This window comes from Vigna radiata, chromosome 2 (assembly GCF_000741045.1).
Source record: "Vigna radiata var. radiata cultivar VC1973A chromosome 2, Vradiata_ver6, whole genome shotgun sequence".
Taxonomy (NCBI): Eukaryota; Viridiplantae; Streptophyta; class Magnoliopsida; order Fabales; family Fabaceae; genus Vigna; species Vigna radiata.
Genome location: NC_028352.1, coordinates 20,229,988 through 20,245,232, shown reverse-complemented (window position 1 = coordinate 20,245,232; position 15,245 = coordinate 20,229,988). Strand labels below are relative to the sequence as shown.

General features: G+C 32.8%; 2 long non-coding RNA genes across 3 annotated transcripts; both read right to left on the bottom strand.

Moving 5' to 3' along the window:
* Nucleotides 1-732: 732 nt before the first annotated feature.
* On the bottom strand, nt 733-3,325 carry LOC111240589. The gene is made up of 2 exons (XR_002666019.1): nt 3,070-3,325; nt 733-938 (listed from the first exon to the last, which is right to left on the bottom strand). It is a non-coding gene; the product is annotated as an uncharacterized LOC111240589 (long non-coding RNA).
* A 330-nt stretch (nt 3,326-3,655) lies between these two features.
* Nucleotides 3,656-6,404, bottom strand: LOC106754055. 2 transcript variants are annotated; one of them, XR_001375275.2, is made up of 5 exons: nt 6,163-6,404; nt 5,113-5,150; nt 4,856-5,013; nt 3,954-4,072; nt 3,656-3,844 (listed from the first exon to the last, which is right to left on the bottom strand). It is a non-coding gene; the product is annotated as an uncharacterized LOC106754055 (long non-coding RNA). The 2 variants fall into 2 exon arrangements; XR_002667223.1 differs by lacking the exon at nt 6,163-6,404 and having other exon boundaries at nt 3,657-3,844; nt 5,113-6,156.
* Between the last annotated feature and the right edge of the window lie 8,841 nt (nt 6,405-15,245).

Here is a 15,245-nt window from a genome sequence, read left to right as displayed (position 1 = left end):
ACTTAACTATGGAATATGTGCATCGAAGACATTCCATTAAAAGCAATGATTTGTACGTTTGGAAATAAAAGAAACTCTTGGACTATAATTACTATAATAATGGGTCTCTAATTGGCTTGACTAGCGTGGTTTAGGAATTCGATTGGTTTAGAGGTCAAATTTCATACTATCGTGCTTTGTAGGTAGAGAGGCCACTAGTGCTGACAAAACATTTTATGACAAGTGAAATGATTTTTCTATGATAAATAATGATAAATATTCTAAGTCATAGAAACTTTGCACTTTCTATTGTGTATCGAATGTTTTGTTAGTAAGTTCAGTTTATTATAATATACTTTTAATAATGTGTCATAGAAGATTCAACTTTTTATAACACATTTTCAATTACCTGTTTTAATTAGCTTTCATAATACGTCCAACTATTATGATATATTTTTATTACTTGTAGGTCCAATTTATTACGATAAACTTTGTAAATTATATCATCAAAATCTATAATTTATTTACAACTTTTTTTATTTTTTTTGACCTTCCTATCCATTCAATTTATCTATAAATTTCCGAAAATTCACTGACTAAACAACACAAGAAAATCCATTAAATTATTCAACAATATTTGAAACATTAGATTATATATACATAGAAAGTTTATAATTGTTACACTAGTTAAATGTTTCAACATGATTTAGGTATACACGCACATACATGTGTAATACATTCAAAAATCTCATATTCTTGAAATTCAAACTCTATAAACTTTCACAATATTTAAAGTAGTTTCAGATTACAATTTATTTAAATAAAACCAAGGCTTTGAGTGATAGCAAACAACTGCAAAGATATATTCATAAACTAGAAGCCTGTGTTGAGCCTCTAAGTAGTAGCCTATGAACTTGACAAGATTAGGATGTTGTAGTTGCAAGATAGTTGATTTCAGCCTGGAAGTTATAATGAAACCAATAATAAAGTTCTCAAAAAGATGTCACACAGACAATAGATATAACATTTAACATGTTATCATAACTACAACAATCACCATCACCAATAGATATAACATTCATAATAGTCACCAATAGATTCATAACAGAATACTACAATCTGGAATACCTTAGAATACATGTACACAGCCAGAATTATTCACACATACTGCATAATAAACGCATAAAGCAATCAACCAGCATTTACAACTATCAGAATCTACATTTACAGCACCTGGCATATCTTAATTTTATGCTGTTTTGCATCTTCATCAAAAAACGCAAGTTTAATGGGAAAGTTTAAACATATTGTAATGGGAAACACCAAAGCTTCATCAAAAAACAATTTTTGGTTATGGAAGACAGGCAGCTTGATTAAAACACAACCCTACCAAATAAAATAAAATAAAAAGATCAATATGTTAAAATCTCCAAAAGAAGCCTATCCAAACAAGTGTTAGCAATATTTCTTCACCATATTTACAAAGCAGAAAATTGGGAATCATATAAAAAACAAAATGAACAAGATTATTATATACTTTTAAGCATTTAGTAGACCCAAACATGCCTTTGATATTAAACATCACGAAAAAAAAAACCAATAGTATGCCAATAACTCCTAAGCATGGAACTAAGAAACCACATGAAATCTGATAATTTCCTTTTAAATTACAATATCTATGTCCAAACACATACATGCTTACATCACTTTTAAAAAATCCTACTTAACCACACCTAGCCTTGCACATGCATCAAAATTGAATTATTTTATCACATGCTGCTGGTTCACTAACATATGCACTCACTCATCCAATTTTGGAATTGTAACAGAACAATTACTATCAATTTTTATAAATTAAACTCTCCGAGGTTCAAGAATACTATTGCTACTTTTTACTTATAAGAGTACAACCAGCTTATTTAATCTTTTTCTTGACATATAGGCACTACACAATTTCACAGCTTCAAAGAATATAATACCCATTAACTCTCTGCCCTTAAACATACATGTGTTTGATAAAATAAATAGACCAAATGATAAAAATAGAGCAGAGTAAAATTGATCTAAACATGTAATATTAACATCACATTAACACATTCAGATAAAGAACAGCGGAAGCAAAAATGAAAGAATAATGTGCGTATCTCTTGCCATTGCAATTTTGTAATCCCAATAGAGACAACTTTGTTTTCTAAACCTTAACTCATTCAAAACTCGATGGTGTGTTTTCTGAATAGAGGAATAGGCTTAGTGATTAAAACTGAGAGTAACTCATTCCCTTTATATAAAGTCTGGCCATCACAGGTTTAAAAATAATGGGTTGGGTTTTACCTTTAAACAATATAATAACTGCTCCATAACCTCTATGCAGTTAAAAAGGATAAATATAATTGGCTTAATGGACCATTTTATGTTCCTTAAAAATAGAAACTTAAAATGCTATAATATTTATTCTATAATTAAAATAAATGCTAACATTCTCCCACTTGGCCCATTATCCAATTATTAACCACAACAAGTGACATAATATATACGAGTCATGGCGATAGGTCCTCTGATAGTGAGTATTATCTTCCATGTACCACAATATATATTTCTATCAACATTATCTCTCAACTTAATGCATAAACCATGTGTTTATGCTAGATCAAAACTAAATGATATCTTCTTAGAATAAATGTGCACAAAAACATATGAGAAGAACATCAAACTGAATAAGAGTTTCATTGAAAAATAACAAATGTACGGATAATGAAATTACATCATGGAACCAAGTCCCCTTTGCACTACATGATCCTTAAAATTCTTTAGTGGCATGCCTTTAGTTAAGGATCAGTAATCATCAACTTAATGCTTATGTGCTCAATGACCACTTTCTTTTCCTTAACATGTTCTCTGATGGCTAAGTATTTGATGTCAATGTGCTTACTTCGACATCAACTTTTATTGTTCTTAGCCATAAAAACTACAGCAGAGTTGTCACAGTACAACCTTAATGGCCTAGAAATAGAGTCCACAACTCTAAGCCCATAAATGAAACTCTTCAACCATACACCATGCGAGGTAGTCTCAAAATAAGAAACGAATTACCTTCTTGAAGATATCTAATTAACTTCTTTGCAGCTTTCCAGTGGTCAACACCTGAATTACTCTGATATCTTTCCAAAACTCCAACAACATATGCAATGTCAGGTCTAGTGCAAACCTGTGCATACATAAGGTTTCCAAAAGCTTAAGCATATGGAATATTCTTCACGTGTTCCCGCTCAAAATCAGTTTTTTGGATATCACTACAAGAAAAAACATCATTATCTACAGCCCAAATCCGTATATAAGGCCCAAAATCCGTATATAATTTTTTATTATATACGGATTATATACGGACAAAAATCCGTATATAATACTGTCGTAGCTAGTATTACATACGGATAATCCGTATATAAATTACATACGGATAATCCGTATATAAATTACATACGGATAATCCGTATATAAATTACATACGGATAATCCGTATGTAATATCCGTATCTAAATTACATACGGATAATCCGTATGTAACTTTATAACTATAAAAAAAATAAATAATCTCATATTTGCATTCAATAACTAGAAATTTTATATATTTAATAAGAAGAGATAAACAGAACTTTCAAATTAACTATACATATGCAATTTAAAAACAATTTGGTATATGGACACTTGTATATTTTAATAAAAGAAATTATATCAGTTATAAAGATAAAACAACTAAAAGATGGAGGTAAAGAAATTATATCAGAATTATAAGATACAATAACTATAAGCTATAATAGGAGTGACCGAAGAACATCTTTACTGTGGCATGGGCCTTGCAGTAACCACACCTGTAAAACATTATAAATTTATCAAGAAACATATTGAAAATAAAAATTTAAAATGAAAAAAAAAACTACAGATATAATGAAGTTTTGCAAATCATCTAGGTATACTTACCATGGTGCATAGAATTCCACTAGAACATCTTTTTATTTCATCCATGACAATCTCATCAAAGTTATTTGGGGAGAGAATTACCACGCTGGATGGAGCAGAAGCTATCTTCACATTAGTACCTGCGTTAACAAAAATTTGATATCAATGCTAAATTGAGTTAATATTATGCAAAGAAATGATACAAGAATATACCAAAGAAGTTCAAGCAACACACTATTTCTCTTACTCTCTTTACTATTAGTGAAAATTTATTGAAAATTTTAAGTCATGGAAAATTGCCTCTGATTACGCAATAGAAAATTGCATGGCAAAAACAGCTGACATCCATCTTGATTTTCTCTCAAACAACACAACCATATTTCCAACTACTATTTCTTACCAAACTACACTNTCAGATCCCCNAACAACAAACTTCAACATTAAAGGTCAATAGCATAGCACAAGAGAAAGACAATAATAGTGCAACAAACTTNTAAACGTTATTTAATGGATTTTAACTTTTTATTATAATGACATGGCTTGACTTCTTTAAAAGCATTGCAAATTACAATTAAAACGTTGTTATAAGCCTTAAGTTTCCAAATCAAAAAGAATCACCCACATTATTTTAAAAAAAGTATGAATTATAGATCAGGCCAACTAATGAGTTAAACATATGAAAGCTAAAGCTAGGCTTATTTATAAACCAAACAAGATTTTCAGTTCATTAAGCTGTTAATGAACCAAGGAAACCAGGAACCCGAGAGCTGACACTCACTCCAACCTTATTTATAACGAACCAAGTTGCATGTTATCAAATCACTTTCCCTCAAAATGTACTTCCAATCAATAACTNAATTAAGGTCAAAACCTAAGATCATACAAAAATAACATTTACTTAGAGCTTCAGAATTTTCACTTACTTGAAAAGTTTGGCCGCAGTACCATAAATTTGCATTTGACTCATTTCCCCAAGTTTGTTACTGTCATTGTCACAATTTTCTAAAATAGATGCTCCATGCAAAAACTTCAACCCAGCTCGAAAGTATGTCTCATTGCTTTCAAAGTCAAACCCAGAGTTCTATAAAACAATAGTATTTATACCAACAGTTAGAAAAAGAGAGTGCTAGATCAAACAAAACCAAATACATAAAGTAAAACCTCAAAATAATCAACTAACCTTATAATTATCTGCTCTATCTTTTAGTTGTGCGGCTTCTTCCAGGGTGTCAACAATAGTTTAGTTAAAATTTGTTCTTAGAGGACTTGAAACAGAATAATATATAAAAGTTTGCTTAGCTGTCAGCCAGTTGGCATGTACTCAAGAACTTATAATTTTGTTAAAAGTCAGAATGAGATATCTCACTAACTTCTCTTCTGTTTTCTCTTAGATTCTCAATTTAGCGGTGGTTCTTGATTTCTATCAGGACCAAATACACTTCCCTCTAATCAGGAAATGGAACTCAATAAGTTCAGAAACAATGGTACATGAAGATCATTGTCAAAGTAAGGGATCCACTATCAGAACAGTATAGTAACATTCAAATATCAAGGAGGAGGTCAGGCCANCTTAAACTAGCCTTTAGAATGCTTATGAGAAAGGGGTTACACCCTTGCGTCACAGGGGATATTATACATATNTAAGGCAATTTAGTGGCTCTCCGTAAAACTTAGGAGGCTTAAATTCCAAGGACCAAAGAGAAATATAGCAACTAACTATCTAGTCAAATCCTAAAAATTCAAGCAAGGATGTCAATTGGGGAAACTAAAAATTCAAGCAAGCCTTTTTTCCTAACAAAACTAAAAGGAATTATAGCTCAAAGAAAAACTAAACTATAGGAGGCACCATGACTATGGAAGAAAGCAAAATTCTGAAATACTTGATCCAACAATTTTAATTTTAATTTGTCACAGAAATGGTGCACTACAGAATTAAATTAAATACAAATATACAACAATTTAACAGTCTTTAATAAACTACTTCGATTATAAAATTTTAAAAACAATATAATAACAACAACAATGTGAATAACATCCAAACCAAACAAAAGTTTCATTGAATAATAAACCAAGGGTAAAAGAAAATGCAAAGTGGGGGCAATACATTTCACATGGTAATTTTAACTTATTTACCAACCAATAATGAAATCAGGGCAGCAGGATTAAGATTCCTCATAATATAAAACAACAGAAAAGAACTACATCGACTCAAAGAAAGAGACGAATATACCTTGTATTGAATGATGCACTCCTCCTTTGAAGGCCCACTGTCTTCATCTTTAGAATCTGAAGATGTATCAGAAACATTAGTAGCACCATTAGTATCTTTTGCTTATCTTTACTATTATCTGCTTGCATGCCCTTAGAGGTAGATTCAATTGCTTTTGAACCATTTGATTGAGATCCTGTTTGTACTGATGGCACAGGAATAGAAGAGGAAGTAACAAGTGTTCCTGAATCCTGCAATTTCTTCTTGATCAATTCCAAAGCCGATGATGATCGGTGTTAAAGGTGGTGAGGAATTGAAAGGGAAACGTGGTTGGGACAGTCACGGGTGAGGTCTCTAATGTTCTTTGATTGTGAGGTGCTTCCTCGGATGATTCATGATCCTCCCTCTCTTGTTGTGCTCTTGTCCTTTTTGTTGTGGTCTCTCCCTCCTTGTGAATGAAAAATCATCCCCCGGGTTCTCTAAGGCAAGGCGTGGTAAAGGAAATCCGATCCCCCAATGACTGTCCTCCCCTCTGCTTTCTGTAGGATTTCCTGTTTGTTTTCTTTCTTCTTTTTATGTTTCGATCATCGATTAACCAAAGTAATTCAGATTTCCTTTCCTCTTTGATGTAAGATTGCAGTTCTGCGATTCTTGGCTTGTACATTGTGAGCACCATGTTGTAGCAGGAGGGACACTATTGCAGGAAAGCCTTGTAGGATGGGAAGCTCGGATGGTGTTTGTATAGACTGGGGATGAGAAGAAGCAAAGTCTGATTTTCCTAAAATAACAACTTAGTTTGACTATTACGCTTTTTTTTTATTTTTTCTTTCTTTTTTTTTTAGATTTTTGTGTGTTTTTGTTAACGTTTAACATAAAAAATTAAAGTAAATAAGAAAAAATAAAATAAATAAAACTAAACAACAAAAAGAAATTAACATAAAATAAAATAAAATAACTCTAAATAATGAAAAGTAAAAGTAAAAATAAAAATCGAATTAATATAAAAAAATAAAGAAACTAATATAAAAATAGAAATAAAATAAAAATGATATAAAACAAAGCAAAATTAAAATGATAAAAGGACATGAAATAAGATAAAGCAAAATAAAATAAAATAAAAAGCAAAAAAAGTATTTCCTAGTATTCGGACGAAATTGGGTGTTAACAACAAGCTTTAAGCAAAGAAATAAACACTAGCAAGTAATGAAAGAAGCATATTTTCATTTAAACCAAGTGCATTTACAAGTGGGTTGTAAAGTTTACATCATTCCCCATCAAAAAGAACTTAGCTCTTCATAGTCATGGAGAGCTTAAGCTTACAATGGAAGAAAATGGAGAAGATGGAGACCCAAGGAAGAAGAAATGAGAGTTCCCACAACTCAAAACTAGCTCCTAGAGGTCCAAAATGATGTTTCTAAGCTTCAGCCACCAAGAAGATATCACCCTCGAAGAATGTGAGCCTTTTATAGGTCTAGGGTGCCATCTTAGCAAAAAGTCGCGCCCGACGCCCTTTTCTGAGGCGCCCGGGCGCCATCATTTGGGAGAAAGTGTGAACTGAAGGGTGTCCATTGCCCTCTGGGGCGCCCAGTGCCCTCTGGGGCGTCCAGGCGTCATTTTTGCAAGGAAACATCTTCTAAACTTCATCTATTTAGCTCTTCCTTGGCTCCCCACTCTTGATAGTTCGAATGTCCTTCCAAAGCACACAAAGTTCCTACAAAATTTGAGGAATTAGTGATGAAAACTGATGTGTGTAACCTAAGCTGAATTTATTCACAAAGTTAGATTAGAGAGAGGATTAAGCGTGTTTCAAGCTTCGAGAGAGTTGATTTGGTAAGAAAATTGCACCATAGATAATGGTAAGAATTACCGTTATCACTTATCTTTCAAACATATTTCTTGTTTCATTTCTTATTAGTAAAGGAACTCCGAAATATTTCATATTTGCTTGCTTACTTTATCATTAACACCTTTATAATAAAAACTGATTTAATATAAAAATGTTAATTACTTTCTCATAAACTTGTTTGGAATTATGTGTATTTAAAAACAATTTACGTATAAATAAATTTTGTTTGTTGTTTCATGATCTTTAAATCTCACATTTGTGATTAATTTGGCCTTATGCAGGTTTGTTCCATTTGTCTCAGCAATGCGAAAGACATTGCCTTCGGATGTGGACATTAGGTAAATAGAGATATGTCTGCATTTGTTCAGAAAATATCAAATAAAATGAATTTTATTTGACATTTTTTCTTTTATTTTTCTGCATACATGTTGTGAATGTGGACCAGATCTTCAGTCATTTCCCATTTGCAGACATGTTTTGTATGTCTATTTGATTAATTTTTTTCCTTTTCATATCTAAACGTATGGTTTATTTTCTTACCAAGTGTTGACTTTTAAATAGAAACAACAAATATGAGGATTGATGGATGGACCTTCCATGTTGTGCTTAACTAAATTGCAAAATTGATGGATTGATGCATGAGAGATTCAGATATTGAGTTTACGTGCTTGAAGAGTGGATGGAAAGGTGTTTCTTCAAAGAAGAATGAACAACTTTAAGAAAATAAAAGTCTAGGAGAGAGTTGAGAGTCTAGCAAGCTTATGATGCAAATGAGTCCGAGTCTCCTTTGAATATTAAGACAATCATCTTGTGGAAGTAATATTTAGGAAGTTTATGATATTTTTTATAATAAAACTATATGTACTTTATTTTGAATTTTGAGTACTTATTGATTAAGTTGTAAGGATGAGTTTTATTTTAAACTGCTTTTATGTTAAAATGATAATTTTGACTGTGGAATTATATGAATTTGTGATGTCTTTTGTTACATTAATATGTTTATAATTTTTACAAATAAATATTTTTGACCCAAAAATATAAACCTCTTAAATGGTGACACAAATAATGTTAGCAAAATAAAGTAATAAATCTCAAACTAAATCATACAAATGAGGAAGATTACAATATAATTGTCAATTTTAATAGCATATATTAATCCCAAAAAATAGTGTAAAAGAATACAGGTATTAAATATGATTAAATAGTTGAAAATAAAGGAGGTTAAAAACTCACAAAATAATAGCCAGTAATAAAGAAGGTTTTTACCTTTCGTAGAAAAACCTCCGCAAATTGAATGTGATATCAGGGATCGCGGAAAACCCCCACAGATAGTTTGTGGCGACTCAAACTGCGACGATTTGAAAAATCCCAAAAAATTACTTTGTAGAAGGTGAAAACCCTCGCCAATTGGAAAAAAACTCGATTAAATAACATTTCTTTTATAGTTAACGTAAATTTCCTTGAAGGCCAAAATATACAGCCTTTTTAACGTGAATAATGAAGGAGTGTAGGGACAATTTTAATTGTCAAACCATGGTCCAAAGAATGTAGCTTATGCTAGTACCGTGTGGAAACAAAATTAATTGTCAAACTAAAATATTTGAAAGTAGACTTGTCGTACCCCGGGTGTCAGTCTCACTTTGAAAGGTTTTCACAAAAAGACACTAAAACAGCAAGATATTGTCCCACTCTCACTCATCAGACTTGCTGTAAAAAAAGAGTTGGACGGTCCACTCATTGCTTTACTTGGAAATGAAGGTCATTACATCAGAAAATTCTGGAGGGTAGTTATTAGGTTAATATTAATTGTAAAGAATTTTTTTAAAACAATTTTTTTTATAACTTTTTTTTATCACGTAATAATTTGTAATTGTTCTAAATATTTTTTGAAAATAAACAAATCAATAAAATAATAATACATATTTTATTGTAAAAAAATTGTTAGAAAAAGCTATTAACCTATATCAAGATTCAACTGTAAATTCTGAAGTTGTCCTTTCTTTGGCCTTTACACATATAAACATTGAATTTTATTTATGGAAATTTTAAAGGATTATAATAGTTTGAGAAATGAAGAAAATTTTAAATTTTTTGTTACGGTTAAACCGATTGTATCAAAATTGTAAATTAAAAGTTTTTGAAATTCACAAATTTTATGATGTAATTTAGTAGTGTCCTAGACGAGGTTTTAAAATAGGCTACGGTTTCATTTGAACCTTTAACCTACACTTACTAGTAATTTAAAAAATGTTACTGTGTTTTTATAATTTCTGTTTTTAATACAAGTGTAACCTATACTACATAATTAAATGTATGTGATATTTGCACAAGTATAATCAATAAGAATATTCTACACTCTTTTATTTTTTTAGTTTAAAAATTTACCTGAGAAACCCCAAAACTTACTTAGGACACATTACTATCAAATAATATCCAATGCATCTAAAAAAATAATATAGCTAAAAAGGTAACGTGTTTAATCTTCCAATAGAAAGAGAAAAATATTATTAATAAACAATAATCACGTGTTTAAAAAATTAAAATATAAAAAATATTGACTTACCGATTTTGCGACCACTATTTTCTTGTCGGTTTTGCCAGAAGGATAATCATATCTCTTATCACCTTGTGTTCCTTTGAATGGAATTCACTATTTACAGCGATTTCAGAAGATGGAATTGCGAGATAGGAGATGTTCTCTTCAGCGGATTTGCGCTGGTTGTTATTAGCTGATTTACGAGATGGTACTGTTAAAACCATCTCGCTAATGTGAGAGGATTTGAGCTGATTTTTACCACAAAGACCCTTGTGCCCCTCTGAATTCCAACACAAAAAATCAAACATAAAATTTAAATAACATACGCATGTGCATATGGACGAGAAAGAAGCCAAGAAGCCACTGTGCTTTCACGAGTTATACTGCAGCCATGTGATGACCCAATATACTATGCTCGACATGCATTTTTGATGTGTTGTTGCAGGTACAAGACTGTGATAGCAAAGGAAGAGCACTGCCATGCATGGGAGGAGGATGAACGGTGTTGATGATGATGACAGAGACGATGCAGTTCGTGGAAGGAGGGATTGAAGAGGTGAAGCTGTGTGTGTATCCGGTTCCAAGCCTAGGGTATCTGGTTCCAGCATGGTTAAGGAGTTCCAAAGGAGGCTTATCCGAATAAAGGTTGCTGTATCCGGAACCACCTTCTTTAACATTTTCCATGGCAGACGTATCCGGATTGGCCTTGTGCAGCGAGTTCACGTATCCGGATCGAGGCAACCTGTGCGACTTTTTGAGGTGCTGTCAGCGTCGTTTCCGGTTGGCGCTGTGTGAGTCGTTTGTACATGCGTTGCTGCGTTCCTTCCTCCGTCCATTGCTTAGGTCGACCACGTCAACCTTCGTCCATGGATGCCATGGTGGATTCGGTGTTGACGATTGGGTGGTGGCGTGAAGCTTCGTGATGGTCGGCGAGCACGCCGACGATGGTGGCTGGCAGCGGTTGAAGGTTGACGGTGGTGGCTTTAGGGTGGCTGACGACTATGGGTGTTGAACGACGGCATGGTGGTGAGAAACATGGTCGCAGATGATGGAGGCGCTGTGCGACGGTTTGCTGGTGGTGCGCGATGTAGCTGCCATGGAGGAGCGGCGGCTAGGGTTTGGCAAGAGAATTAGGGTTTCTGTTGGGCTTTAGTATTGGCCTGGTTTAGAACTGAGGGGTGCATGTAGGAAAATCTGGGGGTGCAAGAGTAAAAATTGTCTATTTGAACATTATTTTTCAAACAAATACTATATTTAAAAATAAAATTATTTTACAACATTATAAATTTTTAATATTTTAAAAATTAATTTTACTTATTATTTCAATTATTATTGATTAATTTCCTCTCTTTATTAACATTTATACATTCAAATATAACATTACAAAAATCACATTTTATATTACTTTAATACCTAGGGACATTTTGGTAATCTATAATTTTTACCAATTAAATTAATTTTTTAAATCTGTTACATCAATCAAATCCTACACTAATTCTCACAAACTTTACTCTCAAATCCACTCTCAATTACCCACAAATCCACTCAAAAAAACAACAATAAAATTACCCTCAAATCCACTCAAATTCATTCAAATCATCTCTCCCAAATCATCTCCCACAAATCCTCGCAAAAGAACAAAGCCTTAGGGTTTTGTGTTTCTGTAGTCCACGCATGTTAATGTAGCATCACGTTTCTTATATGTTTATTGTGTTGTATTGTAGACCGACACGTTAATTAAATTATAGTGGGTCCCACCATTTTCCACTCAATAATTTATTGTTGGCATATGTGAAGCAAATGTTATTTTCTTGAGGTTTTGATCAATTTGTTATAATGGTGAATGAAATTTATATTCTTTTTCAATTTCTAATTTTTTGTAAGAATGAATATTTTTTTTTTCAGTTTCTAATTTTTATTATGTAAGATTGAAATTAAAGAAAGATATGGATAGATGATTGAACATTTTATATTTTTGAAACCTTTGAAAAACATTAAATTCATTTTTATTTATATAATATCGTAATTATGTGACGGACTAAAAATTGCATATTTTAAATTTAAAACTTCATCTACATGTGTTGTATAAGTGTATGTCTCGTATCTGACATGATAGGCAGAGACACATTATTTACTCTATATAGACGTCCGCCTATTCCTAAACCGACGTCAACATGAATATATAGAGGTTGTAAATGACACTAACCGACGTCTATGTTCTTATAGACGTCGGACCATGCATTAACCGACGTCTAACAAGGGCGTTGTGTTTTAGTGCAGTTTTGATCCAGACTTTCGGTAGCATTGTGTAACACTCTCCTCTCGCTAGTTTCCCCACAAAAAAAGCTTGCGTCTTTTGAATCTTCTATGACATTCAACCCAAAACCGAACCTGGGTCCATGACTACTTCCCATTATTCAACCGCAAAATAAAAAAATTACGGTGACATGAGAACTAGACAAGGACTCAAGTTCCATTTTGGGTCGGAAGCCATAGAAAACTAAAAAGATCGCCACTTTATTTGTGAGGAAACCAGCAAAGGGAGAATGTTACAGTATGTTACCCAAAGAGAGGATCAAAACTGCACTAAAACACAACACAAAGAAAACAAATTTTAATCAGTTGAACAACAAGATAATCGATAAAAAAACTAAAGAAAGTTTAAACGGTAAGCATTAAAAAAAACACTCACCTGGGATGCAAGAGAGAAAAAGGAGAGGACGAAGACAATAACATATTGAGAAATGACAATGCAATGCCGCAAGAGATAAAAAGTAGAGGTGCGCAAGCGAGTAAAAGAAGAGGAGAAGCAGAGAAAAAGGAGAAGAGATGAAGACGAGATCAGAAACTGAATGGTGAGAAGAGTCTACGGTCTATTTAAAATGAAATGGGGCGTCGGTTGTTCCAGAAACCGACGTCTATAGACATTGGTGTTTCAGGGGATCCGACGTCTATGAGGTGGAAAAGATTGACGTTTTGGTTTCCTGTCAGGGTAGTTCACGTCGGTGCCCCTCCCAGCCGACGTCTAAAACCCTCAAATTTGGTGAAAATTTAAGAACTTAGACGTCGGTGCCCCTCAGAACCGACGTCTACATTGAAGAATTTTTGTCTTCCCGCCTTCAGACAGGCCTTAGACGTCGGCGTTTGACTACGTGACGTCTAATTGCCTGGGGAATTAGGTGAACAACATTAATTGTAGCCCAATCGACGTCGCTTTTTCACGGGATCCGACGTCTATTCGACGTCTAAAGTTGAACCGGTTGACGTTTGATTTCCTGTCAGTGACGTAGACGATGATGCCCTTTCTAGCCGACGTCTACGTCTAAGCTCCTTGGAATTTGATGGGCAACATTAATTGCAGCCTAGTAGACGTCGATCCCCGTGCACACCGACGTCAATGGACTGTCTTATCACATACCTCAGGCATTTGGACGTCAGTTTGCGGCAGGTGCGACATCTATGATGTCATAGATGTCGCCTGACATCGAAACTGACGTCTACTTTTCCAATTTATTTACGATAATGCCACCGTGCAATAATAGACGTCGGATTTTCACGGAACCGACGTCTAAGGGGTGACGTTAAACAACATTTTTGCACTAGTGCGGATGACATTGGAGATGAGGTGAACCCTACACACTAATTAATTTCTATTAATTTAACTAAAAAGAGTATGTGACAGTTTTCTATGGAACTACTTATGCATACACCTAATTAGTAATAATAGAAAGGTACTTGTCCAAGTACTTTCTCAGTCAGGTAAAATATAACACTTTTTATACTGACTTTAAAATAAATATAAAAATTAATATTTTTTAATCTCTGTTTTTATATTAATTTTAAAATTAGCTAGTATAATCTTTTTTTAATTCATATAAGAAGATTGTTCTATACTATTGTGTGTATAACCCACTTATAAGTAATTTGAGTTTATAAGAAGAAATATTTTCTTTATTTTATATGAAGAGTTGGAAATTGCAAAATTCTTAATATTTTGGAAGACAAAGACATAATAATGATTTTTCTAAGACCATTATATATTGATTTTGTTTGGATTCTGTTTTGTTTTGTTTACGAAGTTTGAACAGGAGAGACAACATGTTGTTTCAAGCATTAAATGCTATATGAAAGAGCATAAAATCTCAAGGAGATGTGCCATTGAAGAACTAGGCAATTTAGTTGAGAATGCTTGGAAGGACATAAACAATACATGCTTAGCCTCTACCAAAGTACCAATGAAATTTCTTATGCGTGTGGTCAACTTTGCACGTGTGATTGACGTGCTTTACAAAGACGAAGATAACTATACAAATGCAGGAAGGATAATGAAAGATCACATTCAAACTTTATTAGTTAAAAAGATGTCTGTATAAATTAAAAACTTTGGTCTTTGTAAATGATTGGTTTATTAATTATTGGTGATCAACATTTTGTGTAACGGTCGGCTTGAAACTCCATGTTGCTTGCATATTCATTTTGGATTGTTTGACAAGTTGGCCAATGAATAAAGATTTGTCAAAATTTTACCTTATAATGATTTCAATGAGTTAGTCCAACTTTGTGTTAGAATAGAGCAACAATTGAAGAGCTTGCTAAAATATATGTATGTAATGTTTGAGTTGGTACATGTATGTTCGAATGGTATTAGAATATTATAAGGCATGGTTTTAAAGGGTTAAAAGAGTATGTTTAATAGAAACTGTTATAAGGAGATTTTTTTTT